The 23,933-nt window shown below is 36.7% G+C and overlaps 1 protein-coding gene across 2 annotated transcripts in view; it reads right to left on the bottom strand.

Annotated features, from left to right (window-relative positions):
* Positions 1 to 23,933, bottom strand: part of LOC126771017 (pyrokinin-1 receptor-like) — a 41,365-nt gene that overhangs the window by 5,364 nt on the left and 12,068 nt on the right. The gene's annotated exons all lie outside the window — the stretch shown is intronic.

Below are 23,933 nucleotides of genomic sequence, written 5' to 3'. Positions count from 1 at the left end.
TTAATTAAATATATTTTACAAAAAAAAAATTGACTTTATATTCCTCCCGTAAAAAACGCCAATTTTATATGTAAGGACCTAATATTTATGTCCTATAGGTATTTTATAGTCGGATCAAATAAAATAAATGGTGGTAACATTCGTTGCGGAAATCAATTTTGGATAAATTATTCTTAAAAGACAATATTATTACATCATACTGGTGGTAGGGCTTTGTGCAAGCTCGTCTGGGTAGGTACCACCCACTCATCAGATATTCTACCGCAAAACAGCAATACTTGATATTGTTGTGTTCCGGTTTGAAGGGTGAGTGAGCCAGTGTAATTACAGGCACAAGGGACATAAAATCTTAGTTCCCAAGGTTGGTGGCGCATTGGATATGTAAGCGATGGTTGACATTTCTTACAATGCCAATGTCTAAGAGCGTTGGTGACCACTTACCATCAGGTGGCCCATATGCTCGTCCGCCTTCCTTTTCTATAAAAAAAAAAAAAAAAAATCATAGACAAACCCTATTTTTTAAAATATTTATTTATACATATATAAAATATAATAAATCTGTAACTGATCGCTCTCTGTACATGGAAAGATATATGAGTAAAACTATTACCCTTTACCAGCGCAATAGAACTCAAAACAACGATTTTTAGAATTTTTGTCTGTTTGTCTGTGCGTTTGTACACGCTAAACTTAGAAACGGCTTAGCATTCCGTACCACCGCATTCATTCGTGTACAAAAAATATAAATTAACAATAAAATGTATGAAAATAAGAATTTGTAATAATAAATAGTGATCCTGTGAAAACCACACAGAATAAAAATACTGAAAAGAAGAATTTTTTGAACTCCTGTTTTATTATCCGTTTTTTGAACGAAAGCTGATGTATTTCCTGGTACGCGTACAAACCGATTAGAGAGATTATGTATAGATTAAGATAAGTTTGAAATAAATAAATTCATCTAGTCTTAACCGTTATGTAACGAATCGTATTTGAAGAATGGAATTGATTTATGATTGTCAATGTGGCAAAATACTTTCATACTTTTCGCTAGAATGACAATTATAATCAAGAAATCAATAACTATCTGTGTGTTCAGATTTCTATATATAAAACTTTGAAACTACATATATAATACTTAATGATTACTTTTACAATTTTGACTACAATATTGAATTTTTGTGTTATTATTACTGTTACAATTAGCCAATGACTTTTGTTTTTGCCTTTTTTTCCTTCATTGAACTGAACAGAACAAATAGAAACGTTAAATAAGTGAACAACGAAATAGAACAAAATTCTCAGCTACGTACATACATTTCAACGTAATTTAAACGATGTGAACAAACCGCCCTTTGTACACTTATCGGATAACAAATTAAAATGTAAACGAGCTTTAGCTGGCATTATCATTAATTGAAAATTAGTTTTCGTCCGTATCTTTGCTCGATTGCCAAATTTCATTAAGATCAGTTCATTGGTTTAGTCGTGAAAGCGTAACAGAAAAAGAGAGTTACTTTCGCTTTTTATATTAGTATACGTTAATCAGTCAGTATTTATTGTTTATCGCATAAAATACATATGTATATGTAGTGAATATGATATACTGAAAGAAAAATCCAGGAAATAATTTAAATGATGATTTACAAGCTCGTGTTAATTACTAAGTTATCAACGATTACTTTTACGATAATTATAAATGTATCTATATTAATTTGAAACGTGAAGATAATCCTATTTGTCTACTCTTCAAATATATAATATATAATGATATATAAAGAGAGAAGAGTAGATAAATAGGATTAAAACTTTAATGTTAAATTCAAAAATAATGAGTGATTTTTTTACAATCCAAACAACTAAATTACTTAGTTGAAGATCTTTGTGCAAGGCAGTCTGGTAAGGTGGTTAACACACATTCATCACTTATTGAACACTACCAAGCATTGTTGTGATTCGTTTTGAAGTGTGTACACTTTTTCTCATTACATGTTTTTATGTATATTCTTTATGGTACATGAATAAAGCCATTGATTTGCTACTTATGGACCATTTATATTAATGCTGTTATTTTTCCATTTCTCAGAATGGTTTCAGTCTAATTAATTGTTTCTATTCATATATTCGCGATTAAATTTGAATTACAGAGTAAACATGTTTTAGAAATGATATGTATTATGTATTCACTTTATCGTAGTGGCACCGCTGAACTAAAATGTATATTATATTATATTATGTTTTATATAAATAAATTTTAATATTATCGTCATCAATGATGATTATGTCCTTTTGACTGATTTTGACCACGGCGGCTAAACTCAAGAGAGATTAGTCATCAGTGTAGAACATATTGTAGTGCACAAGTGTGTGTGTATTTGTACATTGGTGCACTCTCTATTCCCTCGCTCTCATAATCGGATGGGTTGGCAACCCGACACGACCGGAAAGAGTTCAGTGGCAGTACCAACGGCTTTACGTGCTTTCCGAGCCCCGGACGTGTAATCACTTCCAACTTCCAGAATCTTGGCTGCTACTGAGAATTTTCGATAGACAAACCAAATAACTAGCCACTAGACCAACGAGGCAGATTAATGACTGAATTACCAATTTCAAAACTAATGTGTAGCAGTTTTATTATTATATTTTAGTAGCACTGTTATGTAATATATATATTGGCTATAATCATAATAACATTTATAGGATACACGTACCTCCCCAATATAGCGTGTTGCTGTCAATTTTCAACATTTATCGCGTGAGATATGAAGCAAGTTCCTAAGAGCGGGTTATGAAGCAATTTTCTAGAAGCTAATATTTACTTGATTTTGCAGAGGTAAATCCAGTTAAATTAAAAATAAAATTTAGTATTCGTCATTGAGGTACATTTTTTTTTTTTTTTTTTTATATTCGCCGTGAGGGCAAATGACTCTACTCCACCTGATGGTAAGTGATAGTAGAGTCCAAACGCGACGACGGCCAGTACAGACGGGAAAAACGTTCTGCACTAGCCGCCTTCGCCTTGCCGGCCCGCAAGATGCCTCTTCACGCCTCGTTTGAAGGAACCCGGGTTGTAAGAGGAGGGGAACACGTGAGCTGGTAAGGAATTCTATTTTTTGGAAGTGCGACAAAGAAAGGAGTTGCCAAATTTCTTTGTTCGCGATGGAATTGATGTCACAGTTAGGCGGTGACATCGAGAACCAGCTCGCGTGGACTTAAGAAGGAAGGGGGAAGCAGGAATTAGAGAGAATAATTCCTCAGAGCACTCGCCGTGATACAGTCGATAGAAAGCGCTCAGTGCTGCTATCTCACGACGCAATTGTAAAGGTTCAAGGGTGTTTGTGACCTTTACGTCGCCAATAATGCGTACGGCACGTCGCTGCAACCGGTCCAAGGCCTCAAGTAGGTACTTAGCGGAGCCATCCCAAAGGTGCGAGCAATATTCCACGCAAGACCGTACCTGTGTTTTGTACAGCAGGCACAGTTGTTGTGGCGTGAAAAAGCGCCGCACCTTGTTCAGAACTCCGAGTTTCCGTGAAGCTGTTTTTATAACAGCCTCGATGTAATCCCTTGGACTAAGGTCGCAGCGAACGTCAATCCCCAGCATGGCGATTTTGCTTTGCATCACCAGCGGAGTACCACAGAGGGAGGGAAGAGGGGAAAATGTTGACTTTTTCGCCGTGAGAGCGCATACCTGTGTTTTCTTGGCATTAAACTCAACAAGATTATCAGAGCCCCATTTGGCGATGAGCTCTAACGTCCTATCGCGTTCAATGACAAGATTCTCCCGCCTCTCCTCAGTTTCCGCCCGCCCAGCCACTGCGCGTCCGTGGTATCCACCATGCACTGTACTATCATCTGCATAGCAATGTATGTTCCCAAGGGAGAGCATATCATTGATATGCAAAAGAAAGAGTGTGGGAGATAGCACAGATCCCTGGGGGACCCCAGCATTCACTACATAGAATTGTGAAGCGCAACCATCTACTAAAACACGAAGGCTACGCTTGTGTAGGAAGCTGGCAATCCAGGTGCATAGCTGAGCAGGCAGACCATATGCCGGTAGCTTGGAGAGAAGACTTCTGTGCCAGACCCTGTCGAAAGCCTTGGAGATATCGAGGCTGACAGCCATCGATTCTCCATGCTTGTCGATAGCTTCACCCCAGAGGTGTGTTACGTACGCTAGAAGATCACCTGTGGACCGTTTTGGTCGAAACCCGTACTGACGATCATTAATTAGACAGTGATCTTCTAGGTAATGGATCAGTTGGTTGTTTAAAATCCGTTCCATCACCTTACAAAGTACTGAGGTGATAGCTATTGGCCGATAATTTGCCGGGTCAGACCGATCCCCTTTTTTGGGAACCGCTTGCACATTAGCTCTTCTCCAAGCCTCCGGCACACTTCCCGAAGAGAGAGAAAGTTGGAACAGGCGCGTTAACACAGGAGACAGCTCCGCTGCGCACTTCTTCGGCACTATGGCTGGTATTCCATCGGGACCGCTAGCTTTCCGTACATCAAGTGATTGCAGCTCCGCACGCACATCACGTTGCCTGATTTTAATGTCAGGCATCGTATGGCCACATGCAGGTATTGTAGGTGGCAGTGCACTACAATCATCGATGACGGAATTGTCGGCTAAGAGTTTAGCCAGGAGATCAGCTTGCTCTTGCGGACTGTGAGCTAGCGATCCGTCCGGATTTCTGAGCGGTGGCAGCGAAGGTTGGCAGAAATTGTTTTGCACAGACTTGGTCAGACGCCAGAAGCTACGGGAGCCCCTAGGATGCGAAACAAGGTCATGACCAATCTGTACGATGCGCTGTGCATCCGCTCTCGTGTATGCCTTTCTACAGGACTTGGAATTTTTATTATAGTTTGCTTTCAGTGAGTCAATGTTAGATGCCCCGCTAATACAGCCGTTGATCCACTTGCGATATGCCGCCTGCTTAGATGATACAGCATCGGCACATTCACGAGTGAACCAACGGTTACGCGTACTCCTACTGACGAGATCTGAGCTAGGAATGTAGTATTCCATTCCCAGCATGATCTCGCCAGCAACAGCAGCGGCACTAGCTGTCGGGTCATTCCCACTGAAGCAACGTTCCTTCCAAGGGACCGACGCATAGTAATCGCGCATACCGTCCCAATCCGCCGACTTATAGTGCCAAACGCGACGTTTGCATACCGCTAGTGGCGGCAGCTTGGCCTGTGGCACTCTGGTAGAAATAAGGCTGTGATCCGAAGAGCCAAGAGGAGCCTGAACCACAACCTGATATTCCACCGGGTGAGAAGTCAGCAGAAGGTCCAGTAGAGAAGGTGCTTGCCCATCAATGTCTGGGATCCTGGTGGGCTGATCAACCAGTGGGGTCAAGTCATGTGTGAGAGCAAAAGCATGAGCAGTCCTTCCAGCATGGTCAGTTTTGAGGGATTTCAACCAGGATTCGTGGTGAGCATTAAAATCCCCCAAAAACACCAATTCCGCGTTAGGAAATTGCTCTTGCGCAGCATCTGCCACCCGACTAAGATGGTCAAATAATCGTCTTGTCTCCAAGTCACCATTGTGGGATCTGTAGAGGCACACGTAGACTCGGCTCTGACGAACCAGGTCCACACGTACCACCAACATGGAGAAGGAGGGGTCCTCCAAGCAGCGCAGTCGGTGACAGCAAACATCCGTCCTGACGAACAAGCATACTCCGGCTTTCACTTTGAAGGATTCTTCAAGCGTGTAGCCGGGATAATTAAGGTAGCTGGTATCGGCAGGACGGAGTATTTGTGTCTCCGTGAGAAACAACATTGCTGGCCGTGCTGTCTCGAGATGGTGGTGGACAGCGTTGAGGTTAGTGTGGAGTCCTCGGATGTTAGAGAACTCGACCTCAAACAGCGACGGTATGGTGGGGGTGTGCACCGCTGTACGACCATTATTTCTTTTTTGTTGCGCCATTTGGGAAAAATGAAATGGAAAAGAGACGTGAAGCGAGCGATGTATTGCCACGATAGGGATGGGCAAAGTGTGGAGGCGTGTTTCCCCAAGTGGTTGCCAAAAGGAAAAATACACTGACCCACCGGACGGAAGGGCCCCCGAACCCCCCCGGAAGTGGCCGCCGGGACCCCACCTACCGGTCACCAACCGGCACGACGGTCCACCCCGAGATTATGCGTGGCCTGGTGGGGCAGCCTCACGAGCTGGTTAGGCACGCTCGGGCCCCTGTACTATGCCACGGGCGGCCAGCGGAACAGCCGTTTCTTCGGGTCTCCCTGACCGGCAGGTCAATACAGTTTCCCCCGGCATTGGTTCAACAGCCGTCTCCAATTGGACCAACACCCATCGCGGCAATACTCGCTCGGGCTCTGGCTGTACGCTGGCTGACCTTGAAACGCGGCTGTAAGCCACTTCACGAGTTTTTCACCATGCGTACGATGGTAACAAGCCAGGCGGATGTTAGCATCCTACCACCAGATGAGCAGATGGTCGCTCAGATATCCCTTAGTCGCCTCTTACGACACCCATGGGAAAGAGACGGGCAGTGAAATGTATTCTTTCTCCGTCACTGCACGGATGAAATGTATCGTGTTATGCAACATGCAATAAATACAAAAGAATTTAAATTGCTAATATAGGTTAAGGAGCTAAGTAATACCCACGTGTACAATGATTTCATTACCTTTGTAATACCTACTTCTCTAAAATAGATAAAAATAATTATTGTCTATTAGGATGTTGTATTTTTTGTGCAGTAGGTATGTAGGTACAATTATAATTAAAATTTGGATTGCCCTATTGGTATAGTGGCTAGATATAAGGCCGCTGACCCGAAGGTCCTGGATTCAATTCCCAGGTCGGGCCAATAAAAAGTTATTGGGTTTTTCTGTCAGAAAACGCTCAGTAACAGCCCAGAGTCTGAAAGTTGTAAGTGTGTACACTCCCGTGCCTCGGAAAGCCCGAAAAACCGTTGGTCTTGCGCTTGAACTCTTTCCGGTCGCCTCGGATTACCGTTCCATCGGATTATGAGAGCTAGGGAATAGAGAGTGCACCTGTGCTTGCGCACACACTTGAGCACTATTTTCGTTTGACTGGATTAGAATGGACTGACTTCAGAGAAGATGTCTCTGTTAAGCCAATACTTTAAGATATATATGAAATAATATAAAATATAAGAAAGCACATTACATGATGAATAATTATTATCTTATGTTGCTCGTTTATAACTTTGGAATATATTTTGACGCTGTTGCTGTAATGAGCTCTTCGTTTATTTCGATATTGATTTATTTACTAACAGAGCATGATTATTTAAATATTTTTTCCTATATTGATTGATTCATTATCACTAAATTACTTTGTTATTTTAAGTATTTAATCTTATATATTAAATAGATGTATTTTAAGTCTATCTAATTGATACTATTTGTAAATTCTTTTTCAGTGCGTGGTTGCCGTTCTGTAATATTTTTTGTGCATTTCACTTTGCTATATTTTCTTTATTTATATCTCCTTTTTTGCTGTGACTTACAATTCCTTCTTTCTTTTACGGTCTCTTAGCATAAGACACATTATACTTCTTTCCATACTGTTATGTCATAATTTAAGCTTTAGGAGACGATTCTGAAATAACACCCATGTTTGGCATTTATACATGAGACATGGTAAGGTACATGTCATGGTTTTAATAGGGAAATGATCGCTTTAAGTAAGCTGTTAATTTATTGTAAGGTATTTTGAACAATTACTGAGACATTTTTTTATTTTTTGAAAAAGCAATTTGTAAATATTTGTAAATAGGTGTGAATTAAATTTTATATCTACAGAAAACGCCAAATGTCTATACAGAATTGGCCATGTACTTTGTGACTGGTTGTTTTCTTTTAATTAAGCTTTAACAGGCCCAGGATATTGTAGTATGCGGTTGGCATCAAAAACTTGTTTACCAACCCTTTCTAAAAAGTACCTTGGTATATGGTTAATTATACGTATATTTTGGAATACTAGTTAATATAGTTAGTTCCTAAGGTTGTTGGCGCGTTGGCCATGTAACTAATGGTTGATATTTCTTACGCGCCAATATCGATTAGCAGTGGTGGGTCAAGCACCCCATTTTCCGTCATCGTGTTTTATAAAACATGTGAAAAATATTTTTTCTGTATCAAGATTCCGTGTCTGCAAAATTAATTCAAAATGAATTTTTTTATTACATAGTTATATGATTTTATTCATTAAATTTAACAATTTACCAAAATTGCACGATACATCAACCTTTTTTGAAACACTTTTATTGTATTTCTTTTTATTTGTTAATTGATGTGGTCAATATTACATTAAAGTTACCTACATCGAAAAATAATCAAAAGTGATGGAAACAAGTATAAGTTCGCCTTGTTTTTATGGCGACAAACATTTTCCATTAGCAGATGTACTCTAAGAAAGAAAGGTATTTTAGTAGTCATTGCACATACAATTATTGTGTATTATGCAATGAAATAAATTAGTTTGAAAGTGGGTATACGACTTTATATCAAACATAAAATTGTCACCATATATATTTCAACAATAAAATGGAGCTACAAATGTTGTACAAGGCAGATGGTATCCATTTTATTATTCCTGACTCGCATAAAATGATGTGAGCAGATAAGATTTTAGACTTCGTTTGTTTTATGAATAATAATAGCTTCTAAAACAACCATTTATGTAACGTCAATGTTTTAGGTTACTTCATAAATATCATTGAATGCATATGATTATCTAAAGAACAAATTAAGACTGCACATCCTTGGGTTCAATCTCCATGTAGGGACAACCAAAATATTGTGTTTTTTTTTCAATAAATTTTCAGTAGTAGCCGCAGCAGCAGCAGTTTCAGCCTCTAAAAGTTTGGAATAAGTCGGCATCTCACTGTCTCGGGCCTAGGAGAGCATATCGTATGTGTTGACCCATAGGATGAGAGGGAAAGAAATAAAGCGTGTAACATGTGTTTGCACATACACTTGTCCCCTATAATGTGACCTGTATAGTCTATGTTGAGATTGACCGCCGTGATCTAGGTCCGCCTTGACCGAGGACCACTTTGACCGAGGACTGCCGTGATTATCATCATCTTCATACAGAGTGACTTTCAAAGTGTGCGTAAATGGCGAATTCTATTAAGAATGTCTATACGTTTTTTAAGTCTTTGATAAAACCTAAAGATAAAAAAAGAACAATACCTGTATTGATGCACCAACTAATGATAGAGAATAAAATGAATTCTTAAAAGTAAAACTCCAAGCCAACGAAATGCTCATTTTCAGCAAAGTAATTTAAATTATTACATTTTCATCGATTACTCATATAATTAATAATCAAATGTCTTACTTTTCAACATACTTTCGGGTTTTATGATTTTACCCAGCCATTCTGTATTACGATACGAATTTCATTTTTCTTTTCTTCTATTATCTATTTGCAGTAACGTGCAAAAATAAACTGAGACAAAAATATAATTTCTTATAAACAGTTCGAGTTATTTGGCGTCAATCATTTTTATTCGACAACCCGTTGATTCCAACAGTTTTATTGTTTTATATCTTCTTGAATAAAAATAAAACGTTATACGTTCCTTGAGGTCAATGACTCTTTGTAAAAAAATACAATTTTATTTTTTGGCGGCCAACTGCGCAGTAGATATTCATTCATTATGCTTCAATATGGTTTAATAAGAGAAAAATATATAATAGGTATTGACACGATTTTTGATAAGCAAATAGTTTAATGAATACATATTCAGCAACCAAATCACTAGTGTCTTAAATAAACTAACGAGTTTTATCAAGTTTCCGATTTTGGAAAGGTGATACATAATTCGTGGTCAAGTTATTCGCATCTATACAAAAAAATTGAAGTGTCTGTCTATGATTTCAAAATAGCTGCCTCTTTGAAAGAAGTTTAAGAGGTTATAGGAGGATTTAAGTTACCAAAACCAAAATAATATTATTATTTTTTGTCTGTCTGTATGTTTGTGCGGGTTAATCTTTGAAACGGTCAAAAATTAGAAATTGAAATAACTGAATTATAATAAGAAGTATTTCAAGGGTTTGTTTACTTTTTATTTACCTTTATTTCACATAATCCGGTTTCTCTCTGGGGCCCCTTTATAAAGGTTAAGCATGCGAGAAAAAAAATTAAAAAAAATAGACAGTTTTTATGAAACACCGCAATAGTCGTTTACAAAGAGGTTCTTCGATTATTAATTATAAATAAAGTTTTTAGTGAATCGAATAGTTTTGTTTAATCTGAGTTATTCAACGGCGTGAATAGATGACCGGGGTATTTAAGCATCAAAAAATTTAAAAGTATTTTTTTTTCCAACCCATTTAAGCCCTTATATAATATATTAAGTCGAACTTCAGGAATTCACGGTAAGATCAGTGATGATTAATAAAAGAATTTCCAAATAATCATTTATCCTTTGCTTTTACTTAAGCGCGAGCGAGGCTTGGTTTTAGGTTGAAATTATTGACTCGGTAATTTTTTCTATTAATCTTAAGTAAATATTATTTTTTGAATTTTATAGTGTTATTACTTTTTACCTTTAATGTTACCTATACATAAGGTTGTAGGGTTTAATAAAGTTTGCATTAAATTGGTTAGTTTTAACCTTATTTATAGTTTAATTAGATTACATAAGTTGTAATTTTTTTCCTATTACTTACTGCTGCTTTATCACACGGGCAACTGTATGTAGCATGTTTTCTTTTATTGTATAGGTAGACGGACGAGCATATGGGCCACCTGATGGTAAGTGGTCAATAATGCCCATAGACATTGGAGTTCTAAGAAATGTTAACCATCGCTTACATCGCCAATGCGCCACCAACCTTTGGAACTAAGATGTTATGTCCCTTGTGCCTGTAATTACACTGGCTCACTCATCCTTCTAACCGGAACACAACAATACCAAGTACTGCTGTTATGCGGTAGAATATCTGATGAGTTGGCGGTACCTACCCAGACGAGCTTGCACAAAGCCCTACCCTCAGTAAAATATTTATATGCAAGTCATGCCAAATTTATCGTTGTCCTAGCAAATGGAAATACTGCACCGAATATAGTATATAAGGAGGCATTATAATAATTCAGTATTTATCTTTTACTAGAATAATAATAATTGCCCTAAAATCATTAATAAAAAGGTGTGTGTGTTGTAAATATTAGTTATTTCCTTTTACAGCTAAAATTAACATATTTTGGCCTTTTTATGCACAAGTGTGTGCGCAAACACAAGTGCACTCTCTTTTTCCTAACTCTCATAATCCGATAGGATGGCAATTCGACTCGACTGGAAAGAGTTCAGGCGCAGGACCAATGGCTTTATGTGCTTTCGGAGGCACGGGAGTGTACACACTTCCAAGTTCCAGACTTCGGGCTGCTACTGAGAATTACATGTAGCCACGAGGCCGAGTCCGGTGAATACTAGTCCTGTAATAATTATTACTTTAAAAAAAGTACAAAATTTGCTTTCCTTGTTTACATTATTGGGCACTGCTACAACAGAAAAATTCTTTTTTCAAATATTTTTTTTTTCAAATATCTCTGATTGTTCGGCCTTGTCTGTGCGCAATTGGAGTACTGATTCACTTTTTTTTTAAATGTTTAAATACAAAAAGTTTGTTTACTAAAACAATAAGGCCTTTTTCTAGTAGTATCGTTAGTTCGTTTTGTAATTTATAATAATATATGCTTTATTGTACACCACAAATAAATAAAATTTGTAACTGAATTTGTTTGAATACAAAACAAGTTACACAGTTCGGTGAACTTACGACATTTAAATACCCGTGTTTTTACATTTCATTGTTATTTTAAATTGTATTTAAATGAAGTATTATTGATTTATAAATGTTTGGCCAAAGGTTATTTTCATCTTTTTAGAGTTCCGTAGTGACTAAAAGAAATTAACTGAATATTCAATGTATACATATTCGTTATATGTAGAGACCAAGCAGACGCATGAATCACTTTTACTTTATTTTCTATTTTTTAAGCCGGCTGCGAGAAAGCATCTGCGTAATTATACATTAAAAACTGGGCATTTAAGCTGAGCATTATTTTTTCGTATTAAGATGCATTTATTTAGTTTCATCTTAAATAAAAGTCTAACAATTATTAAACGCACCCAGTGTTATTTTGACTGGATGGGATGTTTGAAGTCAGTTTTTCATATGTCATTAGGCAATTGTTTTATTAATTCATTTGCATGTCTCAGATAACTTGGAGACAGTGACGATCTATATCACACAGCTGACCCATATTCTTTCGGCACGGTTTATAGCCATCTTCGTCAATACTTGGGGATCTTAGGACTCTTCTTGTTTTATGAAATTCTGTGGCTCGTTCACCTTTCCAACCGGAATACAATAATACTTAGTATTGCTTTTGACGGTAGAGTATGTGATGTGATAGACTAGTTGGTTGTGGTTATTGTTCATTCCTGTACCAATAATTATACCTATGATCATTTCGTCAAACTTTCTACTAATGTTATAGTTAATTTAGTGTATTTAAAATAAAGTACATGAACATATACATATGTATGTATGTTTGTATACTTAACTTGTATGACCTTTATTCTTGGATTAAATTAAGGTTAAAATAACACAGATATGGTGTAAAACGAATTACGTACAATAAGCACTTAAGCATATACAGGACAAAATAGATAAGGGTCACTGTACTAATCATGATTGCGAGGCATGTTGTTAAGAATGCTAGCAGCCTTTATGTTTAATCGCAATCATTTATCTGGATGAAAAATGAAATAAAACTGCTGTCACCTGTGTGGCAATTCTTATGGGGTAGCTTTACTAATACGAATACTAACTTAAACGATATCCGCCAACCCGCATTGGGCCAAGGTTTTTTTTTTTTGCCGGGTGGGCAAATGACTCTACTCCACCTGATGGTACAAGAATAAGCTTTAAACCTTCTCAAAAGAGGAGGCCTGGCCTCAGTAGTAGGAAATTTATTTATTTCACACAATTTAGAAACAAAAAAAAGGAGAGGCCTTAGCCCAGCAGTGGGACATTCATAGGTTGCTAACCTAAGCTACCTTACCTAATATAACATACATTATGTAAAACAATAATACTTAAGTTAAGTTTTGTTTCAATTACACATTACACGAATCAAAAATGTTTTTTTGTATATTGTTAATTTATTTTTTACTACCTACAATAGTGGGTATCCTTGTAATTGCAGTCAATAAATAAGTTGTTTACACATTATATAATCTGCTTATTAAAGTACCTTTGAATAATAAGAAGCTATAACCGGTTAGGAATGCTGTTTTCGCAAAGAATACCTGACATTTACAAAAGATTCTACTTCATCGATTAAATAAATTATTATGAGTATTGCAACAATATTTTATTAACGATCATTAAAATATTTATTAAAAGTTTGTGATCGACATAACACACATAACACTTCATGAAACTGTCATCCTTACTTATTAATATTATGAATTCGAAAGTGAGTTTATTTATTACATTGACGTCTCAAATATGCAACCAATCGTCATGAAATTTTGCATACACGTTACCAGGAATATAGAAAAAGATATAGGGCACGTAACATCTGCCTACCCACAAACACATCTGGAGTAAGGTCTTCGAGAAACACGGGGATACACTTGCTGTTTCTTTGGATATCTCGAAGGCCTTTGACAGGGTTTGGCACGATGGCCTTATCAGCAAGCTTCCTGCATATGGCCTGCCTGCTAGCCTTTATGCGTGGATTGCAGACTTTCTGAGGAACCGATCGTTACGAGTGGTGGTTAATGGTCACTCGTCGGATCAAATTGCTAAAGATGCCGGTGTTACTCAGTGCTCTCGGCGACACTGTTTCTGCTGCACATCAATGATCTGCTGATGACCGGTATCTATTATTGATGACTCAGGCTCAGAGAGAGGCCATGGTTGAGCACCTGAGCGTGACCTTTAAAACAGTGTCCGATTGGGGCGATGCCAATTTGGTCATGTTAAATGTAACCAAGATGCTGGCGTGTTTGTTTTCCGCCAAAAAGAGAATTTCAGCTACCCCCCCCCCTCTTTCCGAAATGTGCCCGTACTTATAACTGACCCCCTTGACCTTCTTGGCGTTGGTATCCTCTCCAAGGTGAGACGTTACTTTAAACCAGAACAACTGCTCAGCTTATATAAAGCACAAGTGAGGTCATGTGTGGATTACTGCTCTCACTTTTGGGATGGCTCTGCCAAGCACCACCTTCGGGCTCTAGAGTTGATTGAGAAACGTGCCAGGAGGGTGATAGGGGACGACACAGTGGTCGAGTCTAGGCTCCAAAGTCTCGAAAATCGACGTGTGGTTGCATCACTTTCAGTCTTCTATCGGATACATTTCGGGGAATGTGCTCCGCCCCCTTTTACTATAAAACGCGACCAAAACGCCATAGGTACACAGCGGAAATTCCCCGCCTACGTACAAAGCGCTTTGGATCTACTCTCTCTATTCATCATTCGAAACTGTGGAATGCTTTGCCTGAGTCTAACGTTGTACAACGTTGGTGTCTTCAAATTTACATATATGCATAAAGCATACTACAACACACCGTGCGTATTTTCACGAGTTTATTTAGATCTCGTAACGTTTCCAAGACTACTGGTTTAAATTGCAAATTTTAATTTTAGCAATATTTATCGACAGGAAGCGTTTAAAATAAATGTTATATATTCTGAAAAGGATTTATGCTTTGTGACAATTAAACTAAACTACAGGTGTCATCATTTTTTTTTACTTTTAACAATAAAAATAATTACAGTCGTTACAGTGCTATTTATAAAAGATAGAATTTGGAGACCTACAAACCTGTGAAACAAAGTTTTGTGTTAGGTAAAAAAAACCTGTTATAGTTTTGTCGTTCGCTACATAACAGTCTAGACCGACCATTTTCTTTCTGATTAAATTGGCATTAATAATAATATGCTGTATCTAAAAAAAGTTGTAGCTTTGGGCCAGAGATCATCTGACATTCAAAAGATGTGTTCTGCCCAGTTCTATTTCAACGTCGCAGCTTTTTGAGGTGCAACGATATTTTTTTTACAATTGTGGCGACTTTTAAATACTGACTTACACACTATATATTATATTTATTTTCATTTTGTTTTAGTAATTTTCGATTTTATTTAAACTTTAAAGATTCTATAAACCCTTTTTTTAAATTGTGAATCAATTATTTTTAGTATAGAAAATATTATTTGTAAGAAGAATAGAAAACGTTAAAATATTTTTATTCCTTAAATAAAAATATCTCCGTAGGTGTATTGTTTATTGATGTGATTGCATCCTATTTTTAGGCAGGTTCATAATCGAAATTTTAGAAATAGGAACAAAATAATTTAATAAAATTTTACTCCACATTAATGTGTCTTAAATATATATTACTATTTTCATTTATGTATCTGAGAACCAATATTTTTAGGTAAATGATTAACTTTGTTTTTATTATTATGATTTATAGTATATTATCAACGTGTACACCGATCACGCGAACGAAATGATTGATCGATCATCATGCAGATACGCTAAAAAAATCAGCGTTTTACGTCTTATAATTTAGATTTTTACTCATTACCAAATCAGAATTTATAATATAGTGATTTAAATTCTGTTTCGGAATTATTATTAATATCCTTATAATATATACATAATATATATAAACTTTAATACTAAGAAATTTGTTATAAGTAATACGCTTTATACATTTTATGAATGTAGAATATATATTAATTAACATATTTATGAGTAAGTAAGATGTTACATACTCATAAATATGTTAATAAATGAAGCCGAGATGGCCCAGTGGAAAGAATGCGTAAATCTTAATCGATGATCGTGGGTTCAAACCCGAGAAAGCACCTTTCCCTGGCGGCCTTAGTCTGTGGAGACCTCTCGCTGCCGAGTGTGATAAGCACCATGCTTGGTAGCGTGAGATGCTGGTTGGAGACGGTCTCCTTTTGCGAAAATGCGTGATGAGAGGGTCTTCGCTGACCCGCTTCGCCGAAGAAGACCGGGGAGAAGGCGTCGGCGCTATGCGCATCTTCTCCTCCCACCCTAATTGTTGCCGAGGTTAGGGGGTCTTTGTATCCCTTAGAACCCCCTAGGATTTGGAGGCCTGCAGAGGCGGGCTAACCGTCGTGGCGTCACGGTAGTATGCGCAAGCGATCCCGTGACGCCCCTCGAAAAGGCGGTGTGGGTAGCGCTGGTTTTTTAGCGGGTATTCCGGCGCATGCTCAGCGCCGGCGAGTCCCACATACCCCCACTTCAAGTGGGAGAAACGCGTAAACGCGAAAACGCATAAAAAAAAGAATGGTTGTCACGAAGACTCATGATCGCTGGTGCCTGTGGTAGGTAACAAGAACTCTTTGCCTTCCTTACTTATTAATGACAGAAAACATATAAATGTGAAGGTAATGATTTTTTTTCATATATTCCTTATTTTTGTGAAAAGTGAAAACTTCTTTAGGCGCATTGCGTGGTTTATTGTATTGGATAAATTCGTGGCTTTATGTCGCCGACATGCTAATGTTGATAAAAGATTCAGTTCATAAATTTCATACCTCCGTGTAGTTGGTTTTAGGGACTGAAAAACTACGATTATTCGACTAGACCGAGTTCGATTCCGACCTCAAAACGGATAACAAAACGGAAAAGTTTCAATATATTATTATTGAATTTTTTTTATTGACATGCTAATGTTAAAATAATTAAATCGTATAAGAACAAATAATTTAAGTATTTGATATTTATGTAAATACTAACATATAAAATAGTATATACAAATAATATAAGTGTATTTTAACTATAAATTTGATTAACTCATTTACCTTTAAGTCTTAGCCTTTTTTGTTTTAAACAAATAAAAAATGACGAGCAAAAAAAATACATCTTATGTAATAATCGACAAGTAAGCAAGTAATTTTCTATAAAATCAAAATCTATTCATTTATTCAATTTTTATGAAATTTACATACAAGCAAAACTTATTGTATGTTAATTGTTATTAAATAAATAAATTTAAAGCAAATGTTAAGAACGTATATACTATAAATATCTACAATTCAATGTAGCAAAAAATATTAATAGCATTTTGTATTTCAGTCACTGTTATTGTCACTGTTTATGTATTAGATAATGGTTTTTATTTTAAATGAAGATAGGAAGGCAACCTCGTTCAACTGTTAGGTACCAATTTGTCACCATTTACACTGAAAGGTATTTTAAGCCACGAAAAAACAAACCATCCGTGGCCTTATTCTGAAGTATCAATCATCAAAACTCCTTTCGCATTCCAAAATACTTAATGGCAGATTTCAACTTTTTCCAGCGCCTGACTTGGAGCTGAGTCGAAAAACTTTTCGACTCAGCTCTGCTACTTAGGGAACTCAAGAGAGCGACTTATTTATTATTAGCCTTAAATTTTTAAACGTTGGGAGCAGTGGAAGCTCTGTACCATTAAGAAGGATGGGAGGGATTCGGGATTGATTAATTTTGTGCCATTGCTGGGAGCTGCCGATAATAGCAGCCTGCGATCGGAATTATTAAAAGATCGGATTTATTAAAAGTCCATATGAATGACACCATACTGCAATTTTTTCGACATCGAAATTTAATGTTTGGATAGCATAGCAAGGTTGTTATTTAGTGTAGTTACGTATAACTGTAGATTGACAAGCGCAGTAATTTTGCTATGTCCATTACAAAAACCTGACTGAAGTGGGCTAATTGTTAATGGTAAGATATTGATTAAGTTGAGAATAGACAACACGTTTAAGGACATTGGATAAGAAAGGCAGGAAGGAAATTGGACGAAAATGTAAGTTGGTGGAAGGTTTTCGGGATAGGAATTATATAGGCAGTGCGCCAAGCGCTAGGAAAGATACCAGTAGAAAGGGAAAAAAATATTATATGACATAGGACAGGCCGAATACAATCAAGGGATAAGAGAATAATTCTTCTGCTAATACCATCACTGTCAACTGTTTCAGATTTTATAGCAGTAATGTGTTTTTTGACGTCTTTAGGAGACACAGGATTAAATTCAAAGGATGGATAATTAGGAATAGGTAATGAGGCAAGACATTTTAAGATGTTAAGTTTAACTTGACCATCCATTATATTATTAGTGGTGAAGGAGCTGTTAAGAGAATTAATGTCAAGATTATGCAAGTTTTCAGTTTTTTGATGACCAATTCCTAGAGATTTAAGAAATCTCCAGGTTTTACTGGGGTTATTGTCCTCAAGGGAAGAATGTATAAACTTACGTTGTGCATCACGGCAAACTCTGCTACAGTAATTACGTAACTTTTTCTACTTTTAAAGATTAGCAATTGTAGGCCTGATTTTATATTTAAATTTAGCAGTATTACGCCTAGTCATCAATAATTTAATATCCTGAGTTAGCCATGGTGCAAGCAGATGTTTAAGCTTAACCGGTCTCATAGATGCATGCATGTCAAGCAATTGTACAAGCTGAGAGTTAAATATATTTAATTCATCTTCCATTAAATCTCGTGTGTCGCTTTTCATGAGGCATGTATTGAAGTCATCCATTATAATTGTATGGTCTACCGTAGGTACATGCAGCTCAAAAAAGTTTTCAAAATCCTCAAAATAGTTGATATGAAGAGATGGGCTATAAAAACACCAAGTAAAAGTTATTGTCCAGATAAAAATTCAATGAAGAGGTGCCCCAAAGACTGAGTATTGAGCTGGAGATTTGCTTATAATTGTGAAAGGAATATTGCTGCGTAGATATATAGCAACACCACCACCGCCTTTTATCACACGATCATTGCGGATAAGATGAAAACTATTATTATTATCAAATGAAATGATATTTTTATTATCAAATGAATTTAGGAGGTCTGGAAAGTGAGAAGGGATGCTTTGAGCTTGATATGAATAATATTGAAGTAGGATGAGTGGTAAATGTTGTACTAAGAGCTGAATCATATAAATATATAAAAAATCAAATTAAACAGCATTATTTTAACCTACCTAATACTCAACGTAATAACATTTGCTTAAGCACCAAATCATATATAACAAAATTTTATTTCAAACACAAAAGCTTTGAGAAAAAAGAAAATCAACAATAATAATAAGAGTTAGTGCTCCTGCCTACTATTTTTACGGTTTTTATTTTTGCTCTGTCGTGTAATAATGGAGCTTTGTCTTATCAATATATGTAAATCAAATAAAATCTGTCACATCCCTCTTAAAATGACAAAAACATTCTTGCGACATTCTATTTTTTTTTTAATTCGAATTTTTAAATGTATCGTGGCAAAATCACAGAACTTAGTTATTTTTTCGTGACGATGTGATTTTCGTGGTGGAAAAATATATATGCCAGTACCGTTCTAGAGCTTCATTGTAAAATAATATAAAAAAGAAATTAAAACGACTCCAAAAATACGTATATTTTTTTGCAGTCTGAATCTGCAAATGGCAAAAAGATGGTAACATATTTATTGCCAGTATAATTACCTACGCAAGGAGTAGTATTAATAACTTTACACACAATATACCTATGCTTTGTGTATGTATTGTAAAATTTGAATTTGTATCGTTTATTTAAAAATTCTTGCGACATTCACGATACAATATCTTATTATCTTTTATGTAATGTTAATACTCGTATTATAAATGAGAAAGTATGAAACTATCTGCATGTAACGCACACGTAATAAAATTTGGTTATAAGGATTTTTTTTTTGAAATTCCATTCATAATTGAAGTAGAAATAGGGGATAAAAATAGTAGACTATGGGGCTTAATAATTCTGTATGTGTGTGTATAGCATAGATATCCGCTGTAGAGTGATATAAGCTTATACTTTACTGTTTATTATTTTTTACTTTATATTATGAAGACGTAACGTTGTAAGTTTGGATGTATTGATTATACTTTTTTTTAATTACTTTTAAAACATTACATACGCAATTTCTTTTCTTCTCTTAAAATAAATAAAACTATGAAATGGAAAAATAACAACACATAAGGACACTCGATCATATGCAAGAATATTGTTTATTTTTTATTTCTGAGTGCGAATAACTAGAGTGCGTTAAAGAAGATGATCATCGAAACTAATCATCCGGCTTAAAAAATCTATTAGCAATATATTTTTATAATAATAAAACTAAAGGATTTAACAGAAAATCCCTAGTGACGGACCTTGATAATTTGTAAATATAATAAATTATACAGTTTTTCTTTCTATTTTTTTTTTTCTATTGAGAAAATTTTATGTTTTTGATCGGACACGTACACGTACACAATATAAAGTACTTTATATACAATATTTAATTTCATCTTTGAACGCCCCCTTAACGATAAGAAATAAATGTACATAATTATGTTTTTATTAGAAAAGTTGTAGTTTGCCTAAAACATCGGTAAAGAAGTCACAAGTGAACGTTACATTCATTCAAAAATCGATAAAATATGAGAAAAAGAAATATTTATAATTTTAGTGTTGACGGTATTTTAAGCAAGTAATTTTAAATTCTTATTATTAGGGTTTTTTTTTGTACGATTAGGTTGAGACGAATAGATTAGATTTTACGATAGTTTAAAATTATGAATATCTTGACCAGTATGGATTTCTAAACATTATTTTTCTAAATCTATTTTTATAATCTCTTATGCGCCATTACTCCGAGGAGCTCCCGGTCGTTGACCAAGGAGAGATTAGGGCGGCTCTAGAACAGCTTAAAAACAACAAAGCTCCGGGAGATGACGGAATCACAACAGAGTTGCTTAAGGCAGGCGGGACTCCGGTCCTGAAAGAGCTAGCAAGCCTCTTTAATTCCGTCATCCAACATGGCAAGACCCCGGAAACGTGGAGTGGGAGTGAGGTGGTACTGTTTTTCAAGAAAGGTGATAAAACCCTCTTGAAAAACTACAGACCAATCTCCCTCCTGAGTCACGTGTATAAGCTGTTCTCAAGAGTCGTCACGAACCGTCTCGCCAGACGACTTGACGAGTTCCAGCCCCCAGAGCAAGCCGGCTTTCGATCAGGCTACAGCACCGTGGACCACATCCATACTGTTCGGCAGATTGTGCAGAAGACCGAAGAGTACAATCAGCCGCTGTGTATGGCATTTGTGGACTACGAGAAAGCCTTCGACTCCATCGAAACCTGGGCAGTGCTCGACTCATTGCAGAGATGTCATATCGATTGGAGATATATCGAGGTACTGAGATGTCTGTACAACGCCGCTACAATGACTGTCCACATCCAGGACTGTAAGACGAAGGCGATCCAACTGCGCAGAGGGGTGAGACAGGGGGATGTAATATCCCCGAAACTGTTCACCAACGCGTTGGAAGACGTTTTCAAAACGCTGGATTGGACTAGGTATGGAGTCAATGTAAACGGCGAGTACATCTCACACCTTCGATTTGCCGACGATATCGTCATCATAGCAGAGTCGCTGGAACAACTCACCGAAATGCTGCGTAGCCTAGGCGAGTCTTCCCGGTGTGTCGGTCTCGGTATGAACTTGGACAAGACCAAGGTCATGTTCAATAGGCATGTCGTGCCGGGACCGATATACGTCGAGGGGAAACCTCTCGAAGTTGTTAGTGAATATACCTACCTAGGACAGATAATACAAGTCGGTAGGAACAACTTCGAGAAGGAAGCCGATCGAAGAATTCGCTTGGGATGGGCAGCATTTGGCAACCTTCGTCAAGTCCTCAAGTCGTCTATACCGCAATGTTTGAAGACGAAAGTCTTCAACCAATGCGTCTTACCTGCCATGACATACGGTGCCGAAACGTGGACACTAACTGCGGGACTAGTCCACAAATTCAAAGTCGCTCAGCGTGCTATGGAGCGAGCTATGCTCGGAGTATCTTTGAAGGATAAGATCAGAAATGAGATTATCCGGAAAAGAACCGGAGTCACCGACATAGCTTGCAAAATTAGCAGGCTGATGTGGCAGTGGGCTGGTCACGTATGTCGTAGGACCGATGGCCGTTGGAGCAGACGAGTCCTAGAGTGGAGACCGCGAATCGGCAAGCGCAGCGTAGGGCGCCCTCCAGCCAGGTGGACCGACGACCTTAAGAAGGTGGCGGGCACCAACTGGATGCGGAAGGCGGAGGACAGGGAGCTTTGGCGCACCTTGGGAGAGGCCTATGTTCAGCAGTGGACAACGATTGGCTGTTGATTGATTGATTGATTGATTATTTTTATAATTAAAAAAACGTGGAGCGTTTCGTGGCATGACGATCTTAATGAAACTTTAAGGCGAGTTAAGCGCTTTAGGGACGAATACATCGGTTATAACGATTATATCTCACTACTTAAAACTCACGAGATAAAATCCCGATTTTACCCTTAGGAAGTCTGTGCTAAAATACTTTGGCGAAGTAGGAATGTAACTAGAGTAAAACCCGAATAAAATTATATTGACGTGAACTTTAATCATTATCGCTATAAAACATGAACAAATAATATACCGACTTGCTTGCCAGCAACCTAGCCGTACAATGTTAGCGTAATTGTAGAACAGTCTTGTCAAATTGCGACACCGTAATTGAAATGCATAAGTGTGTGAAAATAACACGTGTATGATTGAGTTCTAGTGATGTAAGATTGCCGTTGCCATTATAGATAGAAAAACATTGAGGTATATGATGATAGTATTCTAATTATGCCAGATTTTATTAAATTTTTAATTTATATTTTATGCAACGGATTAATGCTTTTTTAATTTTTTATTTCTTTATACTAAAATACAATAACTTAAATATATACTATAATTTAATCTTCGCAAGAAAATCCGTTTGCAGTTTCGGAGAGTATCGTATACATTCAAATAGACAGACAAAGATAAAAAATAAATATTTTTTTGTGTTTCGTTTTATCACTATTTAACTTTTTTTTTATCGCCACCACTCATTTTATTGATAATTTTTTAAATTTAATAATTTACATTACAGGTTTCGAATGCTTTATTTGAAAGATAGAATTGTGGGTAGCTTATAACGCTGCAGGCACCGAGGTCTTAGGTTCAAACCCCAGGGCGGGACCACTAAAAAGTTATTGGATTATGCTGTCGTCATTCTCAGTAGCAGCCCGAATTCTGAAAGTTCACGTAACGGCCCGGCCACGGCAAAATTCGCTGGAGTGAATATTCGTTCGGTCCGGAATCTATACTAATATTATAAAGCTGATGCTGTTTGGTTGAACGCGCTAATCTCAAGAACTACTCGTTTGAATTGAAAAATGCTTTTAGTGTTGGATAGTCCATTTATCGAGAAAGTTTATAGGCTGTATGAAACGCTACGACTAATAAGACTGGATCAATTTATTCCTTTTGAGAGCTTCCGTTGCAAGCGCTGCGTAAACGGTTAAAGTTATGCAACAATCAAGTAAACTTCTAAAAAAAGTCGGCGATAACATATGTCTATCTTTTAAGGTTGAGTCACGATAACCTTTTTTCAATAATCAAATTTGTTCTAAAATAATGCATAATTTGCGAAGTCGTTTTTATAAACATGGCATTAATTCTTACGAAATAAGAACATAGACAGTTTTTAGTAGTTTTTATAGTTTTGACTTATTTAGGTATTTTGTATCGCAGCATTTTTTTTCTTATTGTTTTGTTAAATTTATACATGGTCGGTTTTTGTAATGATTAGTTGATAATAAGTTTTTATTTTTTAAATACAGATTGACCTTTCTTTTTTAAAAAGTTACAATTTCCTGTGAAGGTATTGATTGCAGTCACATCTAAATAAAGCATAGGGACAGACATTTAAGTATGTTATAATAGATTAAAGGTAATGCTGTTTTTTGCATGGCTAATTGCGTGCGTGGCTAATTGGGTGCGACGAAAACCAATAAATACTAATACTCCTCGAA

Source organism: Nymphalis io, chromosome 10 (genome assembly GCF_905147045.1).
Source record: "Nymphalis io chromosome 10, ilAglIoxx1.1, whole genome shotgun sequence".
NCBI lineage: Eukaryota > Metazoa > Arthropoda > Insecta > Lepidoptera > Nymphalidae > Nymphalis > Nymphalis io.
Note: the sequence above shows the minus strand (reverse complement) of the source record. Positions and strands in the feature narration are given on the sequence as shown.